General features: G+C 45.1%; 1 long non-coding RNA gene across 1 annotated transcript in view; it reads left to right on the top strand.

Annotated features, from left to right (window-relative positions):
• Positions 1–12,973, top strand: part of LOC143781491 (uncharacterized) — a 48,369-nt gene extending 35,396 nt beyond the window's left edge. Inside the window, exon 3 of the long non-coding RNA XR_013216738.1 lies at positions 12,887–12,973. This is a non-coding gene — a long non-coding RNA (uncharacterized LOC143781491). The remainder of the gene's footprint in view (positions 1–12,886) is intronic.
• The last annotated feature ends 578 nt before the right edge of the window (positions 12,974–13,551 follow it).

Consider the following 13,551-nt stretch of genomic DNA (forward strand, 5'->3'; position numbering starts at 1 on the left):
AGTTCGCTCCATTTGTCCGTTAGTCTGGGGATGGAAAGCGGACGAAAACGACAAATCAATGCCCATCCTACCACAAAAGGATCGCCAGAACCTGGAAACAAACTGGGATTCTCTGTCCGACACAATATTCTCAGGAATGCCGTGCAAACGAACCACGTTCTGGAAGAACACAGGAACCAGATCAGAAGAGGAAGGCAGCTTAGGCAAAGGAACCAGATGGACCATCTTGGAGAAACGATCACATATCACCCAGATGACAGACATGCCGTGAGACACCGGAAGATCCGAAATGAAATCCATAGAGATGTGTGTCCAAGGTCTCTTCGGGACAGGCAAGGGCAAGAGCAACCCGCTGGCACGAGAGCAGCAAGGCTTAGCTCGGGCACAAGTACCACAGGACTGCACAAATGACCGCACAAGGAAGGCCACCACATGATGCTTAGCACCCTCGAGCCAATGACGCCACTCCTCAAATGCCCACTTCATGGCCAACAACTCCCGATTGCCCACGTCATAATTTTGCTCTGCCGGCGAAAACTTCCTAGAGAAAAAGGCACAAGGCCTCATAGTAGAGCAACCAGGGCCTCTCTGCGACAAAACGGCCCCTGCCCCAATCTCCGAAGCATCCACCTCAACCTGAAAGGGAAGTGAGACGTCAGGCTGGCACAAAACAGGCGCCGAAGTAAACCGGCGTTTCAACTCCTGGAAAGCCTCCACGGCAGCAGGAGCCCAGTTAGCTACATCAGAGCCTTTCTTGGTCATATCCGTCAGCGGTTTAACAACGCTAGAGAAATTTGCGATAAAACGACGGTAGAAGTTAGCAAAACCCAAGAACTTCTGAAGACTCTTAACTGACGAGGGTTGAGTCCAATCATGAATAGCTCGGACCTTGACTGGATCCATCTCCACAGCAGAAGGGGAAAAAATGAACCCCAAAAAGGGAACCTTCTGTACACCAAAGAGACACTTTGAGCCTTTTACAAACAAAGAATTTTCACGCAGAATCTCAAAAACCATCCTGACCTGCTCCACATGCGAGTCCCAATCATCAGAAAAAACCAGAATATCATCCAGATAAACAATCAAAAATTTATCCAGATACTTCCGGAAAATGTCATGCATGAAGGACTGAAAAACTGAAGCGGCATTAGAGAGCCCAAATGGCATCACCAAGTACTCAAAATGACCTTCGGGCGTATTGAATGCGGTTTTCCATTCATCGCCCTGCCTAATGCGCACAAGGTTGTACGCACCACGAAGGTCTATCTTGGTGAACCACTTGGCACCTTTAATCCGGGCAAACAAATCTGACAACAGCGGCAAAGGATACTGAAATTTGACAGTGATCTTATTTAAAAGCCGATAGTCAATACAAGGCCTCAAAGATCCGTCCTTTTTGGCCACAAAAAAGAATCCCGCACCAAGAGGGGAAGAAGAAGGACGGATATGCCCCTTCTCAAGAGACTCCTTGATATATGAACGCATCGCGGTATGTTCAGGTACCGACAGATTAAACAGTCTCCCCTTAGGAAACTTACTGCCAGGAATCAAATCTATTGCACAGTCACATTCCCTATGAGGAGGCAGTACACTGGACTTAGACTCGCTGAAGACATCCTGATAATCAGACAAATACGCCGGAACTTCCGAAGGCGTAGAAGAAGCAATAGACAAGGGCAGGGAATCTCCATGAATTCCATGGCAGCCCCAACTTGACACTGACATAGCCTTCCAGTCCAAGACTGGATTATGGGTCTGTAACCATGGCAAACCCAAAACAACCAAATCATGCATTTTATGCAGAACAAGAAAACGTATTACCTCCCGATGTTCGGGAGTCATGCACATGGTAACCTGTGTCCAAAACTGCGGTTTATTTTTTGCCAATGGCGTAGAATCAATACCCCTAAGAGGGATAGGATTTTCCAATGGCTCAAGAACAAATCCGCAGCGCTTGGCAAATGACAGATCCATAAGGCTCAGGGCAGCACCTGAGTCCACAAACGCCATGACAGGATACGATGACAGTGAGCAAATCAAAGTTACAGATAGAATAAACTTAGGTTGTAAATTACCAATGGCGACCGGACTAACAACCTTAGTAAGACGTTTAGAGCATGCTGAGATAACATGTGTAGAATCACCACAGTAGTAACACAAGCCATTCTGGCGTCTATGAATTTTCCGCTCATTTCTAGTCAGGATTCTATCACATTGCATTAAATCAGGTGCCTGTTCAGACAACACCATGAGGGAATTTGCGGTCTTGCGCTCCCGCAACCGCCGGTCGATTTGAATAGCCAGGGCCATAGAATCATTCAGACCTGTGGGAATGGGAAAACCCACCATCACATTCTTAATGGCTTCAGAAAGGCCATTTCTAAAATTTGCAGCCAATGCACACTCGTTCCACTGGGTCAGCACGGACCATTTCCGAAATTTTTGGCAATACACTTCAGCCTCGTCCTGGCCCTGAGACATCGCCAGCAAGGCTTTTTCTGCCTGAATCTCAAGATTGGGTTCCTCATAAAGCAAACCGAGCACCAGAAAAAACGCATCAATGTCAGCCAATGCCGGATCTCCTGGCGCCAGCGAGAAAGCCCAATCCTGAGGGTCGCCCCGTAAAAAAGAAATAACAATTTTTACTTGCTGAGCGGAGTCTCCAGATGAACAGGGTTTCAGGGACAAAAACAATTTACAATTATTCCTGAAATTTCTAAATTTAAATCGGTCTCCGGAAAACGGTTCAGGAATCGGTATCTTAGGTTCTGACACAGGATTTCTGATAACATACTCTTGTATGCCCTGCACACGAGCAGCAAGCTGATCCACACTTGTAATCAAGGTCTGGACATTCATGTCTGCAGCAAACACAAGCCACTCAGAGGTAAAGGGGAAAAGAAAAAAAAATGAGAGAGAGAAAAAAAAACTCAGAACTTTCTTTCTTATAATCCCGCTTCTGCAATGCATTTAACATTTAATACTGGCCTGGCAAACTGTTATGACCCCAATGGCGAGGGTCTCAGAGGAACAAGTAAGTTTGCGACGTACAAAAATCCAGCTCATAGGGCAGTGGTAACTGGGTTGACCATATAACTACTCCTAACGCCAACACTAGAAGTAGCCGGGGAACATGCCTACGTTGGTCGCTAGATGTCTCGCGCCAGCCGGAGGACTAACTACCCCTAGAAGAGGAAAACAAAGACCTCTCTTGCCTCCAGAGAATAGACCCCAAAAGTCGGATACAAGCCCCCCACAAATAATAACGGTGAGGTAAGAGGAAATGACAAACACAGAGATGAACTAGGTTTAGCAAAGAGAGGCCCACTTACTAATAGGAGAATGTAGTAAGATAACTTATATGGTCAACAAAAACCCTAACAAAATTCCACACTGGAGATACAAGAACCCCCGAACCGTCTAACGGCCCGGGGGGAGAACTCCAGCCTCCCTAGAGCTTCCAGCAAGGTTAGGATACAGATTATGTACAAGCTGGACAAAAATGCAAACAAAAACAAATAGCAAAAAGCAAGAAAGCAGACTTAGCTTAATTTAGCAGGAACCAGGATCAGTAGACAAGAGCACAACAGATTAGCTCTGATTACAACGTTGCCAGGCATTGAACTGAAGGTCCAGGGAGCTTATATAGCAACACCCCTGACCTAACGACCCAGGTGAGCATACAAGGGATGAATGACATACCCAGAGTCAAATCACTAGTAACCACTAGAGGGAGCCAAAAAGGTAAATTCACAACACTTTGGCCCACATGGCGGATTATGCCTTACGTATCCTCAAAAGGGACCCACGCATTATTAAAATGATGAGCGATGACGATTACTGGTTGGCCTGCATCCTTGACCCTCGCTATAAAGGCAAATTGCAAAATATTATGCCACATGAGAACCTCGAGCAAATATTAGCAACCAAACAAGCTACTCTTGTAGACCATTTGATTCAGGCATTCCCAGCACACAGCGCCGGTGATGGTTCTCACACGAGCTGCAGGGGGCTACAGGGCAGAGGTGTTAGAGGTGCACAAATCAGAAGTGGCGTTGGACAGAGGGGTTTTCTGACCAGGTTGTGGAGTGATTTCGCAATGACCGCAGACAGGACAGGTACTGCAGCATCTATTCAAAGTGACAGGAGACATTTGTCCAGTATGGTTACTAACTATTTTTCATCCCTTATCGATGTTCTCCCTCAACCGTCATTCCCATTTGATTACTGGGCATCCAAATTAGACACCTGGCCTGAATTGGCAGAATATGCATTGCAGGAGCTTGCTTGCCCAGCAGCTAGTGTGCTATCAGAAAGAGTATTCAGTGCTGCTGGTTCAATATTAACCGAAAAAAGGACTCGTCTGGCTACCCAAAATGTGGATGATCTAACCTTCATTAAAATGAACCAGTCCTGGATTTCAAATTATTTTGCCCCACCTTTCCCGGCTGACACCTAGCTTTCCTATAAAAAGGTCTTGCTTGTGGACTGGTCTTACTGAGTGTTCCAATCTCTTAATTTGCAGCAGCTGTTTGTCCAGCATACGACATGTTTACACCTCCCTCAATGGGAAAACTCCCCCCACGGGGCCGTGGTCTCGCCACTTGGCGCAAGCACCCGTTAGAGTGCCATTTGTCTGAAGAGGTGGGTGTGCCCGCTTTTGGTCGACGGCACTGCCACTGGGTCCCTCATAGTACAATAAAGTGTCTCTGGTGGTGGTGGCGTGCACCCAACGTCAGACACACCGTTGTAACATGAGGGGCCCTGGGATGGTACCGCCGGCCACAAGAGAGTTCACCCCCCCCAGCTCAAACTGTGCTCTACCACGTGCAAAATTATCTCTCACAGCTCCACCAATGTTTAGTCTATGCGCTGACATCATTCAATGCCTGGCACTGACAATACCAATTTGTTGACATCTATGATGCTAGTTAAAGTAGTCTGGGTCAGTGTCCTATATTGGCACCAGTAAATACTTACTGCCAAATTACTATGTCAGAAACTCAGCAGATGAGCCCACCCCTGTACCTGAGTATGCCACACTTTTTTATTTTTATTTTTTGTTGTTTTGCGAGACATTAACATCTATTTATTTTTTGTGAGTACTAACTGTGTCAGACACTCCTTGCAAATGTCCTCCGCTGACCACACCAATGCTGCCTGTGTACCCCTGCGAGATAACTCTAAGTGCCTTGAGCCTATTTTTAGTTATTTTAGGCCTAGTAAGCCTGTCTGCGGTCCCTCCTTGCAATCCTCCTCCACTGACCACAATGCTGCCTGTGTATCCATGTAACCTATTTAAAACTGCATTGAGCCTATTTTTAGTTATTTTAGGCCTAGTAAGCCTGTCTGCGGTCCCTCCTTGCAATCCTCCTGCACTGACCACAATGCTGCCTGTGTATCCATGTAACCTATTTAAAACTGCATTGAGCCTATTTTTAGTTATTTTAGGCCTAGTAAGCCTGTCTGCGGTCCCTCCTTGCAATCCTCCTCCACTGACCACACCAATGCTGCCTGTGTACCCCTGCGAGATAACTCTAAGTGCCTTGAGCCTATTTTTAGTTATTTTAGGCCTAGTAAGCCTGTCTGCGGTCCCTCCTTGCAATCCTCCTCCACTGACCACAATGCTGCCTGTGTATCCATGTAACCTATTTAAAACTGCATTGAGCCTATTTTTAGTTATTTTAGGCCTAGTAAGCCTGTCTGCGGTCCCTCCTTGCAATCCTCCTCCACTGACCACAATGCTGCCTGTGTATCCATGTAACCTATTTAAAACTGCATTGAGCCCATTTTTAGTTATTTTAGGCCTAGTAAGCCTGTCTGCGGTCCCTCCTTGCAATCCTCCTCCACTGACCACAACAATGCTGCCTGTGTACCCCTGCGAGATAACTCTAAGCGCCTTGAGCCTATTTTTAGTTATTGTAGGCCTAGTAAGCCTGTCTGCGGTCCCTCCTTGCAATCCTCCTCCACTGACCACAATGCTGCCTGTGTATCCATGTAACCTATTTAAAACTGCATTGAGCCTATTTTTAGTTATTTTAGGCCTAGTAAGCCTGTCTGCGGTCCCTCCTTGCAATCCTCCTCCACTGACCACAATGCTGCCTGTGTATCCATGTAACCTATTTAAAACTGCATTGAGCCTATTTTTAGTTATTTTAGGCCTAGTAAGCCTGTCTGCGGTCCCTCCTTGCAATCGTCCTCCGCTGACCACACCAATGCTGCCCGTGTACCCCTGGAACCTATTTAAAAGTTCATAGAGCCTAGTTATATATTTTATTTACTATTAATAAAGCCATGATGGGCTACGCTGTACCACGCTACAAGCTAACCAGTCGACACTTCTTTTGCGAGAAAAGCCATCCCAACCCTCCACCAGCATGTAAAAGACCGCATTGTCCATGCACTCTGGCAATCTGTGAGTACAAAGGTGCACCTGACAACAGACGCATGGACCTGTAGGCATGGCCACGGAAGGTTATGTGTCCATTACGGCGCAATGGGTTAATGTGGTGGATGTATGGTCCACAGGGGACAGCCTACTAAGTCTGTCTGCAGTCCCTAATTCAAATTGTCCTCCACTGTATAAATCTGAGCTTCAACCTTCTGGCTCTCATTAAGTGCTTTTTAAAAAAAAATTGGTGGTTGGGGCCTACTAACGGTGTCTGCCTCTCCCTGGTGTTGTCCTCCACTGTCTAAATCTGAGCTTCAACCTTCTGGCTCTCATTAAGTGCTTTCTTTAAATAAATTGGTGGTTAGGGCCTACTAACGGTGTCTGCCGCTCCTGGGTGTTGTCCTCCTCCTGAGTGTTCTCCTCCTCCTTGGTGTTCTCCTCCAGGTTGCCTTGTATGAGCTTCAACCTTCTGGCTCTCATTAAGTGCTTTTTTAACAAAAAATTGGTGGTTACGGCCTACTAATGGTGTCTGCCGCTCCCTGGTGTTGTCCTCCACTGTATAAAGCTGAGCTTCAGTCTTTAGGCTTTCGGCCTATAGTATCAGATATTAAACTGCATTTGGCCTTCAACTTTGGTTACGGCCTACAAACAGTGTCTGCCGCTCCCTGGTGTTGTCCTCCACTGTCTAAATCTGAGCTTCAACCTTCTGACTCTCATTAAGTGCTTTCTTTAAATAAATTGGTGGTTAGGGCCTACTAACGGTGTCTGCCGCTCCCTGGTGTTGTCCTCCACTGTCTATATCTGAGCTTCAACCTTCTGGCTCTCATTAAGTACTGTTTTTTAAAAAATTGGTGGTTACGGCCTACTAACGGTGTCTGCTGCTCCCTGGTGTTGTCCTCCACTGTCTAAATCTGAGCTTCAACCTTCTGGCTCTCATTAAGTGCTTTTTTAACAAAAAATTGGTGGTTACGGCCTACTAACGGTGTCTGCCGCTCCCTGGTGTTGTCCTCCACTGTCTAAATCTGAGCTTCAACCTTCTGGCTCTCATTAAGTGCTTTCTTTAAATAAATTGGTATTTAGGGCCTACTAACGGTGTCTGCCGCTCCTGGGTGTTGTCCTCCTCCTGAGTGTTCTCCTCCTCCTTGGTGTTCTCCTCCAGGTTGCCTTGTCTGAGCTTCAACCTTCTGGCTCTCATTAAGTGCTGTTTTTAAAAAAATTGGTGGTTACGGCCTACTAACGGTGTCTGCCGCTCCCTGGTGTTGTCCTCCACTGTCTAAATCTGAGCTTCAACCTTCTGGCTCTCATTAAGTGCTTTTTTAACAAAAAATTGGTGGTTACGGCCTACTAACGGTGTCTGCCGCTCCCTGGTGTTGTCCTCCACTGTCTAAATCTGAGCTTCAACCTTCTGGCTCTCATTAAGTGCTTTCTTTAAATAAATTGGTATTTAGGGCCTACTAACGGTGTCTGCCGCTCCTGGGTGTTGTCCTCCTCCTGAGTGTTCTCCTCCTCCTTGGTGTTCTCCTCCAGGTTGCCTTGTCTGAGCTTCAACCTTCTGGCTCTCATTAAGTGCTGTTTTTAAAAAAATTGGTGGTTACGGCCTACTAACGGTGTCTGCCGCTCCCTGGTGTTGTCCTCCACTGTCTAAATCTGAGCTTCAACCTTCTGGCTCTCATTAAGTTCTTTCTTTAAATAAATTGGTGGTTAGGGCCTACTAACGGTGTCTGCCGCTCCTGGGTGTTGTCCTCCTCCTGAGTGTTCTCCTCCTCCTTGGTGTTCTCCTCCAGGTTGCCTTGTCTGAGCTTCAACCTTCTGGCTCTCATTAAGTGCTTTTTTAACAAAAAATTGGTGGTTACGGCCTACTAATGGTGTCTGCCGCTCCCTGGTGTGTCCTCCACTGTCTAAATCTGAGCTTCAACCTTCTGGCTCTCATTAAGTGCTTTTTTAACAAAAAATTGGTGGTTACGGCCTACTAACGGTGTCTGCCGCTCCCTGGTGTTGTCCTCCACTGTATAAAGCTGAGCTTCAGTCTTTAGGCTTTTGGCCTATAGTAGCAGATATTAAACTGCATTTGGCCTACTAGTGTGGTTGGGCCCTTAAAACAGTGTCTGCTGCTCCTGGGTTTGCTACTCCACTGAACAAAGCAATGCCGCCTGTTTAGTCCTGTTACCAATTTTGAACTGCATTTAGCCTACTTTATTCTTTGGCCCTATATCTGTGTTTCCTCCTCATCCTGTCCATTGCCCAGCCACTGCTAGATGAGTCTGCTGGTACATTGACCTAGACCACTACATTCCCCTTGCACTCTACACAGCCAGAATCTGACCCTGCTGAAAGTAAGGTTCCCCTTCCCACATGTTATACCACCTTACACAGGGACAAAGAGGAAGGTGCAGATGAAAGTGCAGGTTCCTTCATCAGGTGGGGGGGCATACTCGTTGGTGACGTCACTGGCACAGGGCCCCTCAGAGTACGCAAAAGTGTTGCTGCTGGTGGGAGGCGCCCCCGCTGTGCAAACACACTGCTGTACTTTGAGGGGCCCTGTGCCAGTGCCAATGCCAACGAGTGGGCCCCCCTGCTTGCTTAGGATCACAGCACTTGCAAACTTGACATACTTACCTCTCACTGCTCCACCGCCGTGACATAGTCCACGTTTCCTGGGCCCACTAAAACCTTGAACCAGCCCTACCCCCCACAACTTTTGCCAAATGACCCCCAATTTCCAATGTCCAACTATTATTATAAAGTTAATTAAGATTGACAAGCTTCAGAAACAAGAATGGATGTTTTTGGCATTAAAATGAGCACTGTAGGTGTTTTCCTGGCCTCCACTCACTGCCGACTATGCTTCCCCATTGACTTGCATTGGGTTTCGTGTTTCGGTCGATCCCCGACTTTTAGCGATAATCGGCCGACTGCACTCGACTCGACTTTGGACAAAGTCGGGTTTCGCAAAACCCGACTCGATCTTAAAAAAATGAAAGTCGCTCAACCCTAGTTGCAGCCTCTGGGGCCTTTCAGAAAAGGTGTGTATATACTGACAGACATGTGACACTTAGATTGCACACAGGTGGACTTTCTGTCACTAAACATGTGACTTATGAAGGTAATTGTTTACACCAGAAATTTGTAGGGGCTTCATAGCGAAAGGGGTGAATACATATACACATGTCATTTTTTTTAATTTGGTCCCATAAATTTAATTTATGCATTTATTTTTCTCACTTCACTTCACTTCACCAGCTTAGACTATTTAGAGCTGATGCATGTCACCAGGAGACTAGGTGAGCGAGAGCTAATAACCCGGGCCCCTGTAATTTCCCTCAGACTAGGGAAATCCTGACTGACCCTCTACCTGGAGTTTACACTGATGGTGTGCATGTCCAGGCCTCGACCCTCGCCCTGTCTCCTGTTTCAACCCTAGGCTGAAACCAACCGCCCACCACCCAGTGAAGAGGTAATACACCAATACCCACAGTTAGCACAGACAAGGATAAAGGAAAATATACACCACGCCGCAGTCACACAGGAATCTATATATATATAATTGTCTAAGGGTTTTTCCGTCTGTCTGTCCTGGAAATCCCGCGTCTCTGATTGGTCGAGGCCGCCAGGCCTCGACCAATCAGCGACGGGCACAACATGGCGACGATGATGTCATAAAGGTTGCCTCGACCAATCAGCGACGGGCACAGCATGGCGACGATGATGTCATAAAGGTTGCCTCGACCAATCAGCGACGGGCACAGTCTGCCGCAAATTCGCCTCGACCAATCAGCGATGGGCACAGTATCGATGTAGATGTCATAATGGTTGCCATGGTGACGATGTCATAAAGGTTGCCTCGACCAATCAGCGACGGGCACAGTCTGCCGCAAATTCTGGAATCATCATTGTCCATATACTACGGGGACATGCATATTCTAGAATACCCGATGCGTTAGAATTGGGCCACAATCTAGTACACTATAAATGTGCAGGGCAAAATAAATACAAATATAGGAAGAAGTAAATAAGACTAAGGAAAATACACCACCAGCAACGAATCTCCAACAACCAGCTCTCCACTCCGGACCGAGATAACAATGCACAAGACAGAAGCTATAATCGGCGACGCCCAATGATCAGGAGAACTATTTAAAGGCAATGGGCATGACCCAGCTTCCAATCCGAGGAACAGGTAAATTAACCCTGGAACAGCTAGACAAAATCCAGCCGACGCCAATGAGCAAATAGTGGTCAAAAGCAGAATTAACGCTGTCTGTCGAACGACCTGGTCCGAACAGTGTCCGACATGACAATGCATCACACACAAATCAGATTACAAAACTATTTAAACACAAATTGTAATGTAACAAAACAGGTAAAAAGCTGCTGATGAATACTGTTGCAAGTCACTGTATATATCATGAAGAAGTCCAGGATAAGGGACATCTATAGCAGTATGGGGGATATATACACCAGGATGGGGTCAGGAAGGGGAAAAAAGGGAACATTTATACCAGAATAGAAGACATACAGTCATGGCCGAAAGTGTTGCAACCCTTACACTGCCAGAAAATGAAGTATTTCTCCCATAAAATTTTTGCAATTAGATATGATTTGTCATACACATGTTTATTTACTTTGTTTGTATTGGAACAACTCAAAAAACAGAAAAAAAAGGCAAGTTGGACATAATTTCATACACAACTCCGAAAACGGGCGAGACAAAATTGTTGGCACTCTCAACTTATTATTATTATTTATTTATATAGCACCATTAATTCCATGGTGCTGTACATGAGAAAGGGGTTACATACAGAGTTCTAGATATCGTTTACAGTAAACGAATTTACAATGATAGACTGGTACAGAGGGGAGAGGACCCTGTCCTTGCGGACTTACATTCTACGGGATAATGGGGAAGAAACAGAAGGTCGGGGTGCAGCAGCTCTGGTGGCGGTGAGGCGGCAGCAACTTAATATTTGGTTGCACACCCTTTGGAATAAACTTCAATCAATTGCTTACTATAACCATCAACAAGCATCTAACACCTCTCAACTGGACTTTTGGACCACTCTTCTTTTTCAAACTGCTCCAGGTTATTTGAAGGGTGTCTTTTCACAACAGCAATTTTAAGATCTTTCCTCAGGTGTTCAATAGGATTTAAATCAGGGCTCATTGCTGGCCATTTAAGAACTCTCCAGCACTTTGTTTCCATCCATTTCTGGGTGCTTCTGGAAGTATGTTTTGGGTCCGTGTCCTGCTGTAAGACCCAAGACGTAGGATGCAATGCCAACTTTCTGACGCTGCGCACTACATTGCAGCTCAAAATCCTTTGGTAATCTTCATATTTCATCATGACTTCCACACAGTCAAGCCATCCAATGCCATGTACATCAAAACAACCCCAAAACATCTATGAACCTCCACCATATTTGACTGTAGGTACTGTGTTTTTTTCTTTGTAGGTTTCATTCTGTTTTCTTTAAAAGTAGAATGATGTGGTTTAGCAAAAAGTTCTATATTTGTCCAATCTGTGCACAAGATGCTTTCCCGTAAGGATTTTGGTTTACTCCTGTACAGTTTTGCAAACAACTACAGTCTAGTTGCTTTATGCCTGTGACCGCAGAGAGGTCCTCATTGGTCTCACGCCATAGTGTATTTCATTCAAATGTCGACACATAGTTTGCGCTGACAGTGATGCACCGTGAGCCTGAAGGACAGCCTGAATTTCTTATTCTGCTATGCAACCTTTCTATTTTTGTTTCTGCCATCCATGTCCAGGGAGATTAGTTACAGTGCCATGTGTTGTAAATGCGTGGATTATATTGCGTACCATGGACAATGGAAGATCAAGATCTCTGAAGATGCACTTGTAACCTTGAGATTGTTGATATATTTCAACAATATTGGTTCTCAAGTCCTCAGGCAGTTTTCTTCTCTTTATGTTCTCCATGCTTAGTGTGGCACACACAGACACACATTCAAAGATTGAGTCAATTTGTACTGGCGCTGCGATGGATGGGTGGTTCTTGCCTATCTCTTAGAGCTTGGGTTGATTTAGTGAACTCAATTATCCCATATGAACGGACATTATATCAGAATAGAGGATGTCCAGATAAATTTGAGAAAATATGGGGTAGATGGAACTCCTCCTACCACACTCTATAATCTATAACAATTTAATATACATGTAAGAAGTAGGGTCCGTGACTTTGGGGGCATTGCTTACAGGGTGAAATTTATAGGGAATTTTCTTTTTGGCGGCGTTCTATTAGTAGTTAATGTAGTTAAGGTTACACAATAGGATACTAGTGATCGACATGCACCATTTGTTGCTCTTGTAATATTCTGGATGTGACGATGCATTGTAATTATTTGTATTTTATGTTATAATGGATAATGATGGATACGAATGCAAATGTGTGTATTGTATGATTTATTTTGCAATTAATAAACGAATTAAAAAAAAAAAAGATTGAGTCAATTTCTCCCCTTTTTATCTGGTTTCAGGTTTGTTTTCCCCGAAAGAAGCGGAAGCGAAACGTGCGTCGGGATGAGGAGGGACGCCGATCCTGTCACTGGGCCTGCAGTGTACTACACCGATCGGGTAATATACAGTATGCAGCTTTCTTTTCATTAACAGTATGTATGCATTTGGGAGAAACATGGTTCCCTTTATATAGATCAGCAATACTACTGTCTATAATATTTTGTCACTAGACGGGACATAGCATGATATACTCTTGCCTGATATATAACCTGTGCCTATGTACTAATATGCTGCGCTATACATATCTGTGTATTTGAGATATTTAGATGTATCTTCCTTAATAATAGTCCCATATGTCTCATCACTGTGTGGCTCTGATTTGGACCAGGTGTCCTTCTTAGTTAGGGCACTCTTGTTTGTTTTTGTTATATGTGACAATTATTTGTTTTTAAAAAATATTTACTAATAAAATTGTGAATTTTATATTTATATTGGATCTCTTCTTTACAGTATATATCAGAGGTGTCAAACTGCATTCCTCGAGGGCCGCAAACCATGAGTGTTTTCAAGAATTCTTTAGCATTCCACAAGGTGCTGGAATCATTCTGTGCAGGTGATTACATTATCACCTGTTCAATACAAGGAAATCCTGAAAACATGACCTGTTTGCGGCCCTCGAGGAATG

Source organism: Ranitomeya variabilis, chromosome 6 (assembly GCF_051348905.1).
Source record: "Ranitomeya variabilis isolate aRanVar5 chromosome 6, aRanVar5.hap1, whole genome shotgun sequence".
In the NCBI taxonomy this organism is placed as follows: Eukaryota; Metazoa; Chordata; class Amphibia; order Anura; family Dendrobatidae; genus Ranitomeya; species Ranitomeya variabilis.